Consider the following 15,962-nt stretch of genomic DNA (forward strand, 5'->3'; position numbering starts at 1 on the left):
GCAGAGATATGGAGAGTGTAATGATTCCTGACACTGTGAATTAGACTGGAAATGTCAATCACAAGTGGAGGTTGTTCAAACAATGATTCATGTTGTACCTGCAGCCATTGGACTCATTAGCAAACCTGATGCATGGAAGATTGCAATGCTACTTACTGTGGCAGGACCTCAAGCGCCAGAGGTTTTTAACACATTTGTTTTTACTGAGGCAGAAGATCAGAGCAAGTTCAACAAGGTTTTCGGGACATTTGATGTTCGAGAGGTATGTGTTTCATTCACACACACAGAGCTGTAGGCCGAGAGGTTTGATACTTTTTTAACGGACTTGAAAATAAAGCAAGATGATGCATTTTTGGAACACTGTAAGATTCAATGATCCGTGATCAAATTGTGTTTGTGATTATTGATAAGAAAGTGAGAGAGAGGTTGCTGCAAGAGCTTACCTTAGCTGGAGCTGTGAAAATATGCCACACCAGTGAATTAGCTCTGCAGCATGCAAAAACGTTTGGTGAGAGTGCAAATGCCAGTGAAAATTAAGGCATATATATATAGCCACAGTGTGTGTCCAGACACATAAACAAAAAACAAGATATACGAAACAACAAAATGATAGAGAGACATTCAAGTGCAAACAATGTGGCTCTCAACATGCAACAAAACAATGCCTCCTATAGAAAAGTCTGTAATAAGTGCAAAAGGTTAGAATCACTTTACAAAGCAATGTATTTCAAAAGGGAAACAAAACAGATGTGGTTTCCCTCCTCCATCATCAACTCAGCTATTTCCCACTCATCTGCCCTGCCCTCCCCTGCTCTCAGATGTACTAACACAGGATTCCCCTTGTCCTCACCTACTGCCCCACTAGCCTCTGCATCCAACATATTATCCTATGGAATTTCTGGCACCTACAACTGGATTCCACTACCAGACACATCTTCCCCTCTCCTCTCCTCTCTGCCTTCCCTTGGGACCACCCCCACCGTGACTCCCTTGTGCACTCATCATTCCCCATCAATAATCCCTCCCCAGCACCCTCCCCTTCCACACATGTGCCAACACCTTCTCTCTCACCACAGTCCAGGGCCCCAAACAAGCCTTTCAAGTGAAGCAATGCTTCACTTGTGTATCCGCAGGATTGATTTACTGCATCTAGTACTCCCTTTGTGGCCTTCTCTACATCGGAGGGACTGGGCTCAGATTGGGTGATCACTTCGCTGAGCACATTCACTCTGTCCACACCAGTGACAGGGAATTCCCAGTGGCCAACCATTTCAATTCTGTGTCACACTCTCATGCACACGTCTGTCCATGGCCACTAAAGCCACCAAATTGGAGGAACAACACCTGATTTTCTGTCTGGCACTCTCCAGCCAAATGGTATTAACATCGACTTTTCCTGTTTCTGTTAACCTGCTCTCCTTTCCTCCTCCCTTCCCTTCCCCTTATCAGCTCTCCATCCCCTTCCCTCTCTAATCACCTAGCCATCTCTCCACCTCTTGCTTGTTGCTGTGCTCTCCCTCCCTTCTCCACTTATTACCTCCTGCCTCTCCCCTTACCCTTTTATTCAGACATCTATCAACACAGTTCCATACCTTGATGAAGGGCTGAAGCCCAAAAGCTCAGTTATGTATTTTTATCTTTGCTATATAAAGGATACTGTTTGACCTGCTGATTTTTACAGCATTGTGTTTTTACTCCAACCACGATGTTTGCAGACTATTGTGTTTTACTGCAGCCTGGTGTGAGTCCTTTGATCACAAGCCATCAGCAGTGGCTCCTTGCCTGCAAATCACCAACAACTCGCTCCAGGGTGTGCCTTTTAGCCGCAGAGCCCGTTGCTGGTCTGCCACTACGGTTGTCCTTGGGGTCATATCCTCAAAGAAATGCATTCCTGCTCAATCTTTGTATCCATTGCTTCTATTAATGTCCAAAATTGTTTCAGACACAGCCTTGAATATAGGCAATGACTAAGCATCCAAATTGTACAAATATTCCTGAGATATACTGCCATCAGACAGAGAAATTTCTCCATATCATTTAAAATTCTTATAAGCCACATTCTAAATGCAAATGCAAAGGACATTGACAAAGAAGTCGCAGTACACAAAAGTGATGGAGATTTTAATTTCTTTTTAAAAATTTATAGATATAGCACGGAAACAGGCCATTTCGGCCCACGAGGCCATGCCATTTAATTACACCCAATTGACCTACAACATATGTTTTGAATCGTGGGAGGAAACCGGAGACCCAGGAGGAAACCCATGCAGACACGGGAAGAATGCACAAACACCTTACAGACACTGCAGGATTTGAATGTTCTTCCTGATCGCTGATGCTGTGACAACATTGCACTAATTGCTACGCCAACTGTGCCACCCAAATCTCAGCAGGTCACACAGAGCAGCCTTGGGAAGTGAAAGGCCGTCAACATTTCGGGCCTGAGCTCTTCAACAGGAGATCCATACATCAGGCAGACGGTGGTATTGGGGAGATGGAAAGGAAGGGGGAAGAGCAGAGGCTAACAGGTAAGAGGCAATATGTGGATAAAGGTGGTAGTATGGAAAAGAAAGAAATTGAGAGGCAAAAACACACGGAAATACTGGAGGAACTCAGCTAGTCTTGCAGCGTCCATTAGTGACAAAGATATATTGCTGAAGTTTCAGGCCCAAATCCTTTTTAAGGCATAAGTAAAAAAAAACAAGAATTCTCAGAATAAAGACAGTGCTGGCTGGGAGAGGAGTCAAGACCAACAAAAGGTGTTAGTTGGATATGGATGAGAGGAAAGGTGAGAATTGATTTTGGCTCTGTGAAAGGAGACGGAGGGAAAAGTGAGAAAGACAAAGCTGGGGAAAGTGAAGGAGGAAGAAAGTGGGAGGGGAGGGGTTAACAAAAGTCAGAGAAGTTGAGGTTAATGCCATCCATTTGGAAGGTGGCCAGATGGAAGATTTGCAGGTCATCTCAGTCTAGCAGCTCCTGAGACAATGTACAGGCATGTCTGCAAGGAAATGGGATGGAGAAGTGAAATAAGTGGCCACTGGGAGATCCATGCTATTAAGGTGGACAGAGCCAGAGTACTCTACAAAGCAATCTCCCAGTAATTTTTTTTTTGCTTATTTCTTGAAGAATATAGGCCTGAAACATCAGAAATATATCTTTATTTCCTATAAATGCTGAAAGACTGGCTGAGTTCCTCCAGCATTTCTATACACTTTTACTATAATCACAGTGTTTGCAGACATTCATGTTTCAATAATCTGAGAAGGTATGGGGGCGAGGGCAGAGGGCTAAGAAAGATAGCTCTGTAATGGAAGGAAGGGGGTGGGGAGCTGGAAGAAGGAAAACAGAAGGCTGAGGAAAGAGAATGACTGGGGATGGGGGTTAATGGGAATTATAGATATTGATGTCAATGCCATCTGGTTAGTGACTGTCAAGATGGAATACAAGGTATTGTTTCCCAAATTTGCAGGTGACCTCAACGTGGCAGTACATGAGGTAACGATGTGTGGAACTGAAGTGGTTGACCACTGGAAAGTCTCTTTCTGTTGCAGCAGACAGAACAAAGAAGTTCAATGAAGTAACCTCCAAGTCTGTGTCTAACTCCCCGATGTGGAGGCGGCCTCCAGGAGAACTGGATGCAGTTAATGACCTTACACAGATTCACAGGTGAAGCATTGCTGCACTTAGAAGGACTGTTTGGGTCCCTGGTGAGAGAGGAGGAGTAAGTGCAAATGTACTGCATAAAATGCTGAGTTTCTCCAGCACTTTTGTGTACTGCACTAGACACCAACATCTGCAGATATTCTTGTTTATCTCCATTTCACACACTGGTTAATACTTTGGGATGTCACTATTTTACACTGGATGCAAAATGGATAGAAGTCAAATGCTCACACAGCAAAGAAAGACTTATGGATATTGTTCATGACTGCAGAACATTTAGAGTCAGGAAGGCAATTTTGAGTTGCAGTCACCACTGTAATACTGAATTACACCAGCCAATTTGTGAATAACAAGTGCCCACAAGCAACAGGATAATAATGAATAGATAATCTGTTCTTAATTGAGGGATATATGTTGGTCAGAATGCCAGGGCAACTTCATTACTCTTCCTCAAATTAGTGCCATGAAGATGTTTTATACCCACTCAGGTGAGAAAATGGGGGCCTCCGTTTATTGCTTCATGCCACAGATGACATCTCTGACAGAGTTATATTTCCTTACCACATTACTTGAGTGTCAGCCAAAGTGAGATTCATCCAGACACAGAACACCGAACAATCTCTGGCCCACCTAGACTGCGTGAAGTAAGGGGGAGAGGGGAGCAAGGGGAGAAATATTCAGCTTTTAAGAACATAAATGCTTTGAAGTCCTTTTGCATAAAACAATTACCGTGTTTAGATTCCTATGTCTCCCATTTTAAGAGAGTAGCTAAGCTTATTATTTTAATCAGTTAATGCCAGGAAAGAGATTTCAGACCAATCAATGTTCAAATACTCATCTCACTGCACTGTCACGAAAAGGGCAGATTCTGAGCTCAAATGTGCATTGCTATAATACACTGATTACAGATTGGAAAGAAAGAAAATGAATATTTACTGCTCAAACTGTGAAAACTTAATGTTGTTCTAGAAATGGTTAATACTCTTCATTTTGTGGGCAGCACAGTTAGTGCAATGCTACTACAGCGCCATTGACCAGGTTCATAGATAGCACTGTCGGTAAGGAATTTATACCTTCTCCTCCCTTTTTCTGTGTGGATTTCTCCAGGGGCTCAGGTTTCTCTCCCCCCTTCAAAATGTACTGGGGTTTTAGGTTAAAGGGATATTTGGGTGGCTTGAGCTGAACGGACCTGTTACTGAGCTGTATGTCTAAATTTAATTTGGAATGATTGAGATCTAATCATTAATATTTAAATTAATCAGCCTTCTATCATTATGCATTAATTCCCTGTTTTATAAATGATTATGTAATAAAGATAAATAGTAAAACTGGCTGTGAAGTCAAATACTTCCGCGCTTCATCCATTAAAGCTTTCAGTGAAAGAAGCTCAATATTACTTTTCACATGGCTTACATTGGGAGAGTTGATTTTATGATTAAACACTGTCCTTCCTGAGTCAAACCTCTCCTTAATCTAGTAATCACTCAGGCCTAAGTATTGATTACCTCAAAAAATTTGTATGAGGATTTTGGAGGCTATTTGTATAATTAAGGTTAGCCAAGTCACTTATCCTGCAGCTTTCTCAATTCTCACCATCACACCAAACTGTATCCATTGTGTAATATCTTTGATTCTCCCCAAACACTGAGTTCCAATTTGTAAAAGTGGGTTGCAAATCTGATGTATCACAAATCCTTCATTTCTTCAATTTCAGTTCTTAATTATATTTATCTCACAGCTTAGCAGGAGAAGAATTTTAAAAACATTTAGACATCCAGCACAAGAACACACCCCTCTGGTCCAGAAGCCCATACCTCCCCCCCCCCCACTCCAAACATACAATTAACCCCATAACCCCCATATGTTTTTGAAGGATGGGAGGAAACCAGGGCTCCCGGAGGAAAGCCATATAGACACAGGGAGAATGCGCAAACTACCAACAGTGCTGGATTTGAACCTGGGTCACTGACACTCTAACAGCATTGCACTAACTGCTATGCTTATACCACGTTTGCCTAAATATGAACTCAATGTAGGAAAATTTATTTTTACACATTCAGTAGTCTGAACTTGTTTCCTTTAGTCAGGCGGGGAGAAAAATGCTGTCCCTGGAAAATATCAAAACTGCTTGGAATGCTTCTTAAAAATAAGTATCTTTAAAATTTATCAGATGAGATGCTATTGTCAAATACAGTAAAACCCTTGTTATCCAAAATTCAAGCAACCGGTATGAAAAATATATTTATGTGCTATTCATTATGTATTCATTAATCTATTACTATGTAACAATTTACTATGTACTTCAACTACACTGTTTATGGGAAATATTAATGTAATTAAGTAACATTAGCCACAGTATGTAGAAAAATTGGCTGATTATAGTATGTGTAGAATTTGCTGACTCCAAAGCCTGCTAACTTTAAAATACAAAGAGGGAAAATATTTTCATCCCCAAGATTGCACAGAACTGCTAACTTTAAAACATAAGTCCAGAGAGAAAACATCAAGGTCATATATGGGAGTAACAGGAGATCAGATAGGAGAAGTTAAGACAGGATGAGGTGGGGGGAACCATAGTGGCAAGTGATTTATTCTGAAACAGGCCGGTTACAAGAAGCTAAATGTAGCGCAAGGAGAAGTGATAAGAGTACCATAACCAAGAAACGAACCCAGGATGAGCTAATTGGTACAAAACATCAATCAAAGTCGAACATTGATAAGTAACTGAAAATCTGTATTAAAAAAGGGCAGTGTCTCATAGCAACGGGCATTTCAGGGTCCAGGCTTTGATTTGTCTCAGTTTTTGTTTGCAAATGAAGGCTTAAACTTTTCTGAAGAATTCTCCATGTCTCCTGACTCATTTTTGGACATCAAAAAACCACAACACCGACAGCCTAAAGCAACCAGCAAAAATGATGGAAAGTGCGTAAATAGGTAAAAAAAAATACAGAAATTTAAAATTGGCACACCACAGTCACACAGATATGTCGGAGACCAACTACAATAATATACATTATCTTATAATAAAAGACAATAAATTTAAAAGGATAGCTAAATAAATATTCATATTTGCAGTTAGTGCAAGAAAATGTGTACTGGTTCTGGAATAGTTTATGGAAAGGCTGGGATAGTATCTGGAGATTCTAGAACCTGAAAGCTGATGGAAAAAATCTGTTCTTGAACCTAAAAATGCGGGATCAAGCTTCCATACCTTCTGCCTAAATGTGGCAGTGAGAAGAGGCTGTCACCAGGGTAATGGAGATACTTTCCATGGCACATCTGCAAAGGTTTGATAGAGTATTCCACAACATACCAAATCTTCTCAAACTTCTTCACAGCTGTCTCAGGGTGCTAGCTCCAGGAGAGGTCCTCCGACGTGTGGACAACCAGGAACCTCTCCACTGCTATCCCATCAATAAAGGATCCTCTTTCTAGAGACCACAATAAGCACCTAGGTCTTGGTGATGTTGAGAGCAAGATTGTTGTTCTGGCACCATCATGAAACCAGGTTCCCAATCATTCTGCATTCTGACTCATCATTTCCTATAATACAGCTAACAATTATGGTGTTGTCCACAATATGAAGATGGAGTTGGAGCTAAGCTTAGTCACACAGTCGTGAGCGCAGAGGGAATGAAATAATGGTCTGAAAAAAAATCACAAAACAAATGCCAAAATTGTTTTGCTCACACATTAACCCTCTGGCTATCTTTGTTCACTTAAATTCTCTACCACAGAAAACAATTGAAACGGGATCATTAAATGTATTGTATATTTTTCTTTGGACAATAGAGATTAAGGGATTTTGCAAGAAAGCTGGAAACATATACTGAAATCCATGATTTTGTTGAATGGCATAGGACAGAAGGGCCAAATGGCCTACATCTGTGTCTATTTACACAAGTAAGTCATAAAGATCCAGTACAGAGACAGGCCCTTTGGCTCTCAAGTTCACATTGACCCTCAACCAACATTCGCACTAATCCCTTATTTTATTCTCCTCTCATTCTCATCATCTCTTCTCAGAGTCTCACCCACACACTAGGAGCAGTCTACAGTGGCCAATTAACCTATCAGAATGCGTCTTTGGAATGTGGGAGGAAATTGGATCATCAAGAGGAATTCATCAAAGAAAGCGTGCAAACTCCATACAGATAGTGCCAGTGGTCAGGATTGAATCTGGGTCTCCGGGATTGTAAGACAAAGGCTCTACTATGTATGCCATTGTGCTATTATCTATATTTCTTCATAGATGTAGGAAACTAGATTCATATTCAGAGATCTGAAAGCCATTTTAGAATCATCAACTCAGAGAGCTATTCAGGATGGAAACAGAGTGGTTGGTCCAACTTATTCATTCAGACTGACTCCTCAAACCATACATCCATAGAACACTACAGCACAGAAACAGGCCCTTTGGCCCATCTAGTCTATGCTGAGCCATCATTCTGCCTAGTCCCATTGACCTGCATCCAGAATATAGCCCTCCATACCCCTCCCATTCACATACTGTACCTATCCAAATTTCTCTTAAATGCCCTCTCTCCACTTCTGTCTTCCCCAGACATTGTCTGCTAGCTCTACCATGATGTTCTTGGTTCCTTCTTCACAGCTAACATTAAGAATAAAAACCCAATGATTAGATTCTCTTTCCACTTCAGGCCTTGTTGGTATCCTAGCACAGGAAATACAGGTTCTCTACATCAACACTTCACTGGAAAAAAATCATCAACATTATAATCTCCTACCCATGAATATTCATTGGGACAAAATTGAACATTGCTCAGCCTCTGCCACCTGTTCAAACACACTGCCATCTACATCTCCATCCTTCCCTAACAGCTGTTGGCTGCTTCAGACTGACCATGGCAGGTAGGCTACACAACTGACACAGATTTTTCTCGTCTCTTTCTACATTAGCTTACAAACACAGATCTCCTTCTCACAATGAATAAACCTTCAAAATAACTAAATTGTGGCCATTAAAACCCCCAACCACCCACCACCTTTTTATTCAGGTGTCCACCTGCTTGTTCATGTGTCAAACGATGGACTCAGGCCTGAATTGTTGATCACCTTTTACTTCCTGCTATGCTTCTCCAGCAATTTTGTGTATTGCATTTTTTGGATTTGATGCTGCTTTGATATTCTCTCTTCAATCTCTGAAAAGAATGCTCTGTTAACAGGTACATTGTTACATGTTATGAGAACATAAGAAAATAGGAGGAGGAACAGGTCACAATCCATCAAGCATGTCTCACCATTGCTGATTTACTCCAGGCATTATCTGGTCTTTTGTGCTCATTCTCAATAGTCCCCAACTTCTTGATCTTTCAACAATTGAACGGTTTCCTCTTTAAACACCTCCATTGAACCATTCTCCAGAGATTTTCAGGGTATAAATTCAAGAGATTCATCATTCTCTGGGAGAAGAAGTACCTGCATAATCTCAATTGAAATTGACCACCCCTAATCTTGGAGAGATGTCTTCTCATTCCCCTTCTTTCCTTCAACTAACTGTTGACCCTTCTTCCTCCATTTGTTTCCTGCACTTTCTTTTCACATCGAGTCCTGCTCAACTTTATTTCCCTCTCTATTTTTTTCTCCTCCATTACTTTTCGTACCATTTTTACAGCATGGATATCATGTTGCAACTGTGAAAGAGACTGATGAGACTGCATGTAGTTTTTTTCGACCTGTGACTGGAAACATGCTATTAAGTTGGAAAGGATGCAAAAGAGGATGTTAACCGATTATCTGTGGCTCCTGGCAGCTCCTGAGATGCCAGTGTCTCCTGTGTTCCTGCAATCTTTGTAGCCGCATCACCCCCTGGCTGTTCCAGCTACGAACCCCAGCCTGCATTTACGGCTTATGCTGACAGATCAACCCATATACCCCTCTACCTCCATGTGAAAAAGTTGCCCTCAAATCCTTCTCCTCTCACTGTAACCTTATAACCTTTTGTATAGTTCTGGAGGGCTTGGGTAAGAGGTGACATAGGCTGGGATTTTCTTCCATAGTGCATAGGAGGCTGAAGGGTGTATATAAAATTATGAATAGATAGTCATAGTCTTTTTCCCAGCATAGGAAACTTTTAAATGAGGTCCAACCATGGTTTTATAGAGCTGCAATGTTATCTCTCAGTTATTGAACTCAATCTCCTGACTAATGAAAGCAAACATAACATATGCCTTCTTAAACCAGCTTATCAACTAGTGAGGCAACTTTGAGGGTCTCAGGAGTTGGACTCCAAGCTCCCTATGTTCTTCCATACTACAAAGGATTCTGCCAATATCCATCTTCTACCTTCAATTTTGATCTTCCAAAGTGTTTCATGGATTGAACTCTATCTGCCACTTCTCTGTCCAAATCTGCATTCTGCCTATATCCTGTTGTAGCCTATATCCTGTTGTAACCTATGATAACCTAATATTCTCCACTATCCATAATACCTCCAACCCTTGGGTCATTTGCAAACTTATTGACCTACCCCTCTACTTCTTTGTCCAAGTCATTTATAAAAATGACCAAGAGCAGGGGAGTCAGAACAGATCCCTTCAGAACACCACCAGACACCGACTTCCAGGTAGAAGGTGCTCCTTCTTCTACCACCCTGTGTCTTCTGTGAGAAGGACAATTCCAAATCCACACAGCCATGTTTCCATGGATCCTATGTCTCATGGTATGAGCCTACAATGGGAAACCTTGTTAAACAGTATCAACTTTCACAGCACCCACTTCAGTGTCCTGACTGTAACATAGCATTACTGCCAATGGCTTATAAATTAACTAGTCAATTAATTCTGGAAGATTATTGAAGATAGAGATGGAATTAAGGTGCAGACAACCAAGATCTCTCAGAATTCCAGGAAATGCTTAGGAAGCTTAATGGTCCATTCCTGCTCACATCTGCCAATGAGATGATAAACCATAATGGGCGTCAATCCATTTTCTCTGCAAGTTGGGCCACATTAATTACTAATGTTGCTAATTTTGATCAATGTCCAACATTGCAAGTGAACACAAATTATAAATTTAAAACAGGTCTTTCAGTAAATTGTAAAAGATAACAATTTACCGAGTAAATGAGCAAGAAATTAAGACTATTTGCCAACTCATTGATCAATTCTTCTTTGAAGTAATGAAGTATGTGCCTTGTTAATACAGCTAAGTAGGCTTCAATGATGGTTGGGGATCTGGGTCGATGGCCCATATTGTTGGAACCAGAAAGTGGATGAGATACTCTTGTAGTTGATGTTTCTGTATAGTACTAAGCAAGTGTAATATTGTTAGAAGCAATGATTTTTTAACCAGATAAGACATTGTACCCAAATCCTGGTAGCCACAAACCCCACAACACCAATTCAAAGGACAACAACCCATCTTTGTACTTGTTACATGGAAAATAGCAGCACGATATCATTCAGCCCTTTTGGCCTATTCTATCACTCAACATGATCATGGATGATCATCCTACTTCAGTGCCCTTTTTCAGCTTTCTCTCCAAACCTCTTCATGGCCTTTGCTAACTGGACCACATACAACACCATTTGAATATGACCTGGCCTCAATAACTTTCTATTTCTCACCCAATAGCTGCTGCCTGACCTGCTGAGTAATTATAGTATGTTCTGTTTTTATTTTATGTTTAATTATAGGATACACTCTGCCAATCTCGGAATGAGCTCTGAATCTTTATTTTACTTCCTTGGTCACAAGTATATCTTTCCGAAGATAGGGAGATCAATATGGGAATGGTTTTGCAGAGCCGTGTTCAACCCACAATGCTCTTGAAATTCTGATGCTGCTGGAAGGAGTACATGGTGAGTGGATCTCCCATCAACATCTATACATCATAAAAACATCAGAAATAGGAGTAGGAGTCGGCCATCTGGCAGACAAGCTCAGTCTGCTATTCAATGAGATCATGGCTAATCTGATGATAGGCTCATCTCCACCTACATAACTTTCCCCATATCCCTTAATTCCCCTGCTATGTAAAAATCCGTCCAACTTTGTCTTAAATATATTTATTGAGGTAGCTTCCACTGCTTCAATGGGCAGTGAATTCCATACATTCACCATCCTCTGGGAAAAGTAGTTCCTCCTCATCTCCTCCCTAAATCTACTATCCTGAATCTTGAGGTTGTCTCCCCAACCAATAGAAACAACTTACCTACCTCTATCTGATCTATGCCTTTCATAATTTTATGCAATTCTATGAGATCCCCTCTCAGTCTTCCAAATTCCAGTAAGTACAATCCTTCATGACTCAAACACTTCTTTCTCCATTCAATATTGAGCTATCTGCTGTGGGTGCTTACTCAATTATCATGTTTTCCTCCTTTATGCACATTGCAATGTGAAGTTCATGGTTTGGGAGGGAATGTGGGCTTTTCTCCTTCATATAAAACATCCTCCCAGAGGTTCACCACTCTCTGGCTAAAGAAATTCCTCCACATCTCTGTTTTAAATGGGTGCTCTTCAATCCTGAAGTTGTGCCCTCTTGTCCTACCATGGGAAACAACATCGCCACATCTACTCTGTCCAGGTCTTTTAACATTTGAAACAATTCAATGGCGACCTCCTCACTCTTCTGAACTCCAAGCTACTAAATGAGGTGTTTTCCCCACACTAGGATCTTCCAAGAACATTTGCTTTGGGGGTTAAAACAAGCTGAGAAATTTTAAATTAGCAATCTGTTTATTTCCAAATGCTAAAGAATGGAAGGCAATTTATTTTAATTTGGTATGGAGATTTTGCCTTTAATTCTGATTGATTTACATGAAGGAGCAATCTGTCCTTCATGATGTCGTAATCTAATGGCCAAGAGTGATGAATGTTTGGCAAAGCCACCAACATTCATTTTTAATTAGTTTTTATTCCTGGTGAAAAAAAATTCTGTAAATTAGAAGAAAGCTATTTATTCAGAGCCTGCAGTATAAGTCGAGATCTTAAGAGAATTATATTTCTTTTTCTCAGACAAATTTTATGTTTGATTTCATATTGCTGTCGGCATTTGTCACAGGTGGTTCAGTGGGTAGATTCTTGACCTGAGTTTAAAATTGTGCATTGTCCAACTTCAGAGATATCAACACCTATTCCAGGTTTTTTTTTAGAGTGGAGACGAATGTTGCATATTCTATGGTGATGGGTTGAATTCCATCCTCAGGAACATGTATTAAACATAACACATAGCAAATTAACCTATCATCACGTGCATCTTTGGGATATGGAATGAAGACCATAAGACTATAAGATGTAGGAGCAGAAGGACACCATTCAGCCCATCACATCTTCTCACCATTCTATCATGAGCTGTTCCCTTCTCCCACATGCCCCACTCCCCTCCCTTCTTCCCCATAGCTTTAGGTACTCTGATGATGCAGATACTTATCAATCTCTTAAATACACCCAACAATTTGTCCTCCACAGCTGCCCATGGTGGCAAATTCCAGAGGTTCGCACCTCTCCCCATTAAGAAATTCCTCTGCATCTGTTTTAAATGAGTGCCCTTCGATCCTGAAGGTGTGCCCTCTTGTCCTTGACTCCACTACTATGGGAAACAACTTTTCCACATCTACTTTGTCCAGGCTTTTCAACATTTGAAATGCTTCTATGAGGAATCCCCTCTTTTGAACTCCAAGAAGTACAATCCAAGAGCTGTCAAATGTTTCTCATATGCTAATCCCTTCATTCCAGGAATCATTCTTGTGAATTTTCTCTGAACCCACTACAATGCAGGGACATACTTTCTTAATTAAGGAGCCCAAAATTGCACCCCGTACTCCAAATGAGGCCTCACTAGTGCCTTATAAAGCCTTAACATCACATCCCTGCTCTTATATTCTATGAAGCCAAAACGTACAGCTTAATTTAACATCACATCCCTGCTCTTATATTCTATGAAGCCAAAACGTACAGCTTAATTTCTTCAAGAAAGGGGACGTAGTCAAAACTTGCATCCAAATTAATGGCACTGAAGTGGAAAGAGTAGAGAGCTTCAGGTAATTCAGAATAGATAGTTCCAGAAAAGTGACCAGGGACAAGCAGATGAATGAAACAGTTAAGGAAGTGTACCAATGTCTCTACTACCTTAGAAGCCCAAGGAAGTTCAGAATGTTCCCCTTGCCAGAGAGTAGTCATGGATATTGCTTCTCAGACTGGAAGCCTGTGACTAGTGGTGTGCTTCAGGGATGAGAGCTGGGACCATTGTTGTTTGACAGCTATATCAATGATCTGGATGATAATGTGGTAAATTGGATCAGCAAGTTTGCAGATGACACTAGAGTAGGTGAGACACAAACCAGATGTCATGAGTTAAGAGTGAAAGGGGGAAAGCTTAGGGGGAACTTCTTCACACAGAGTTGTGGGAGAATGGAACAAGCAGCCAACTGAGGTGGTGAATGCAGGCTCAATTTTAACATTTAAGAAGGATTTGGAAAGGTACATGCATGGGAGAGGTATGGAGAGCTATGGTGGGGTGCAGGTCAGTGGAACAAGAGATATTAATAGTCCAGCTCGGAGTCAAAGGGCTGAAGGGGCTGCTTCTGTGCTGTTATGTTCTACACCACTAAGAAGAAAAACCTGTCCCTTTTTGTCAGAAATAGATACAGGTGCATGCAATTCATTCTGGTTTTTGAGTCAAGGATAAACAGAAAAATCATTAGCTGAACTAAAAGCAGCTATGGTGCAATTCTCACCATTTCAGAAATCTGACCAAGCTCCATGTTAAATTTTTGTTGATTTCTAACTCATTGTTAAAGGAAGGCTCAATTTTAACATTTAAGAATTTGGACAAGTACATGCGTGGGAGAGGTATGGAGTGCTATGGACTGGGTGCAGGTCACTGGAATCAGGCAAAGAAAAATGGTTCGGCACAGACTAGAAGGGCCAAAGGGGCCTTTTTCTGTGCTGTTATGTTCTATGGTTCTATTGTCCCTCAATAAATGTGTTCAGGAAAGTTTCCTCTGCCAATGTGTAGAGGGTCCCACAAGGGAGTGGGCAACACTTGACTTAGGCTTGAGAAATTTGGAAATACAAGTGTTCGTGGATGCAGACCAGAGACCATTATTCAATTAGGTTTTATGATCTTGCAGAGAGACAGGGAAACACCATGAGTTCAAATTCTGACATGGAGTAAGGCCAACTAAGAAGGTAAAAGACAAGAATGAGTTCAAATTAATTGGAAAAAGTTGTTTGTAGAAGAGGAATAGATAGAAAATTAGATATTTTCAAAGGTGAGCTGATGAAAGTTCAAGATGTACACATTCCTGTTAGATTGAAGGGTCAGACATACAAGGACAGGGAAGCTTGGATGACAAGGGAAATTCAAGCTCTGGTCAATATCAAGAGGGAGGCATGGGGCAGGTATAAGTGGCTGGGATCAGATTTTAGATTTATTGCCAGAGTACATACATTGGTCTTCTCCAGCTTGTGGTGTAAAAATATTTACTCTTGCACTTATCTTAATAGTTGATCTTGTATGCCTTGTTAGCTTCTCCACCTTCTATCAATAGGTAGAGAGGGTGCAGAGAAGATTTACTAAAATGTTGCCTGGATTGCAGAATCTCGAATACAAAGAAAGATTGAGTAGACTGGGTCTTCATTCATTGGAGCATAGAAGGTTCAGGGGGGATTTGATAGAGGTATTTAAAATTATGAGGGGGATAGATAGAGTAGATGTGAATAGGCTCTTCTCCTTGAGTGTAGGTGAGATTGGAATGAGGAGTCATAAGTTAAGGGTTAGGGGGCAAAGGTTTAGAAGTAACATGAGAGGGTCTTCTTCACACAGAGAGTGATGACTGAGTGGAATAATCTTTTGGAAGAGGTGATTGCAGCAGGGCCAATGTAGTCATTTAAGAAGGTTGGATAAGTGCATGGATGTGAGGGGATTGGAGGGTCATGGACAGGGAGCAGGTGGGTGGGACAAGAGGAGATCAATTTGATCGGTGCAGACTAGAGGGGATGAGATGGCCTGGTTCCGTACTGTAATTGTTATATGATATGATTATTTTCAGAGTCTCAACCCTGAGATTCATTTTCTGCAGTCAAAGCAGAATTACCACTTATTGGTAGTGCAAAAAAATCTGTACACAGTGTATACATATAAAATAGAGCTGTAAGCAGATAACAAATGTAAACAAACTGAATGTGCAATACATAGATAATTTTTAAAAAAATCAATAAAGTGCTCAAGTAAGAGTCCTTAAACAAGTCCCTGATTGAGTTTGTGTTTGCTATTGAAGTGTCTGATGGTGGAGGCATAGCAGCTGTCCCTGGTGGTACCAGCCTTGTGG

General features: G+C 40.8%; 1 long non-coding RNA gene across 1 annotated transcript in view; it reads right to left on the minus strand.

The window, feature by feature from the left end:
- Positions 1-15,962, minus strand: part of LOC138760104 (uncharacterized) — a 47,222-nt gene that overhangs the window by 20,343 nt on the left and 10,917 nt on the right. The window contains exon 2 of the long non-coding RNA XR_011355409.1: positions 4,225-4,298. This is a non-coding gene — a long non-coding RNA (uncharacterized lncRNA). The remainder of the gene's footprint in view (positions 1-4,224; positions 4,299-15,962) is intronic.

Source organism: Narcine bancroftii, chromosome 4, assembly GCF_036971445.1.
Source record: "Narcine bancroftii isolate sNarBan1 chromosome 4, sNarBan1.hap1, whole genome shotgun sequence".
Classification (NCBI taxonomy): domain Eukaryota; kingdom Metazoa; phylum Chordata; class Chondrichthyes; order Torpediniformes; family Narcinidae; genus Narcine; species Narcine bancroftii.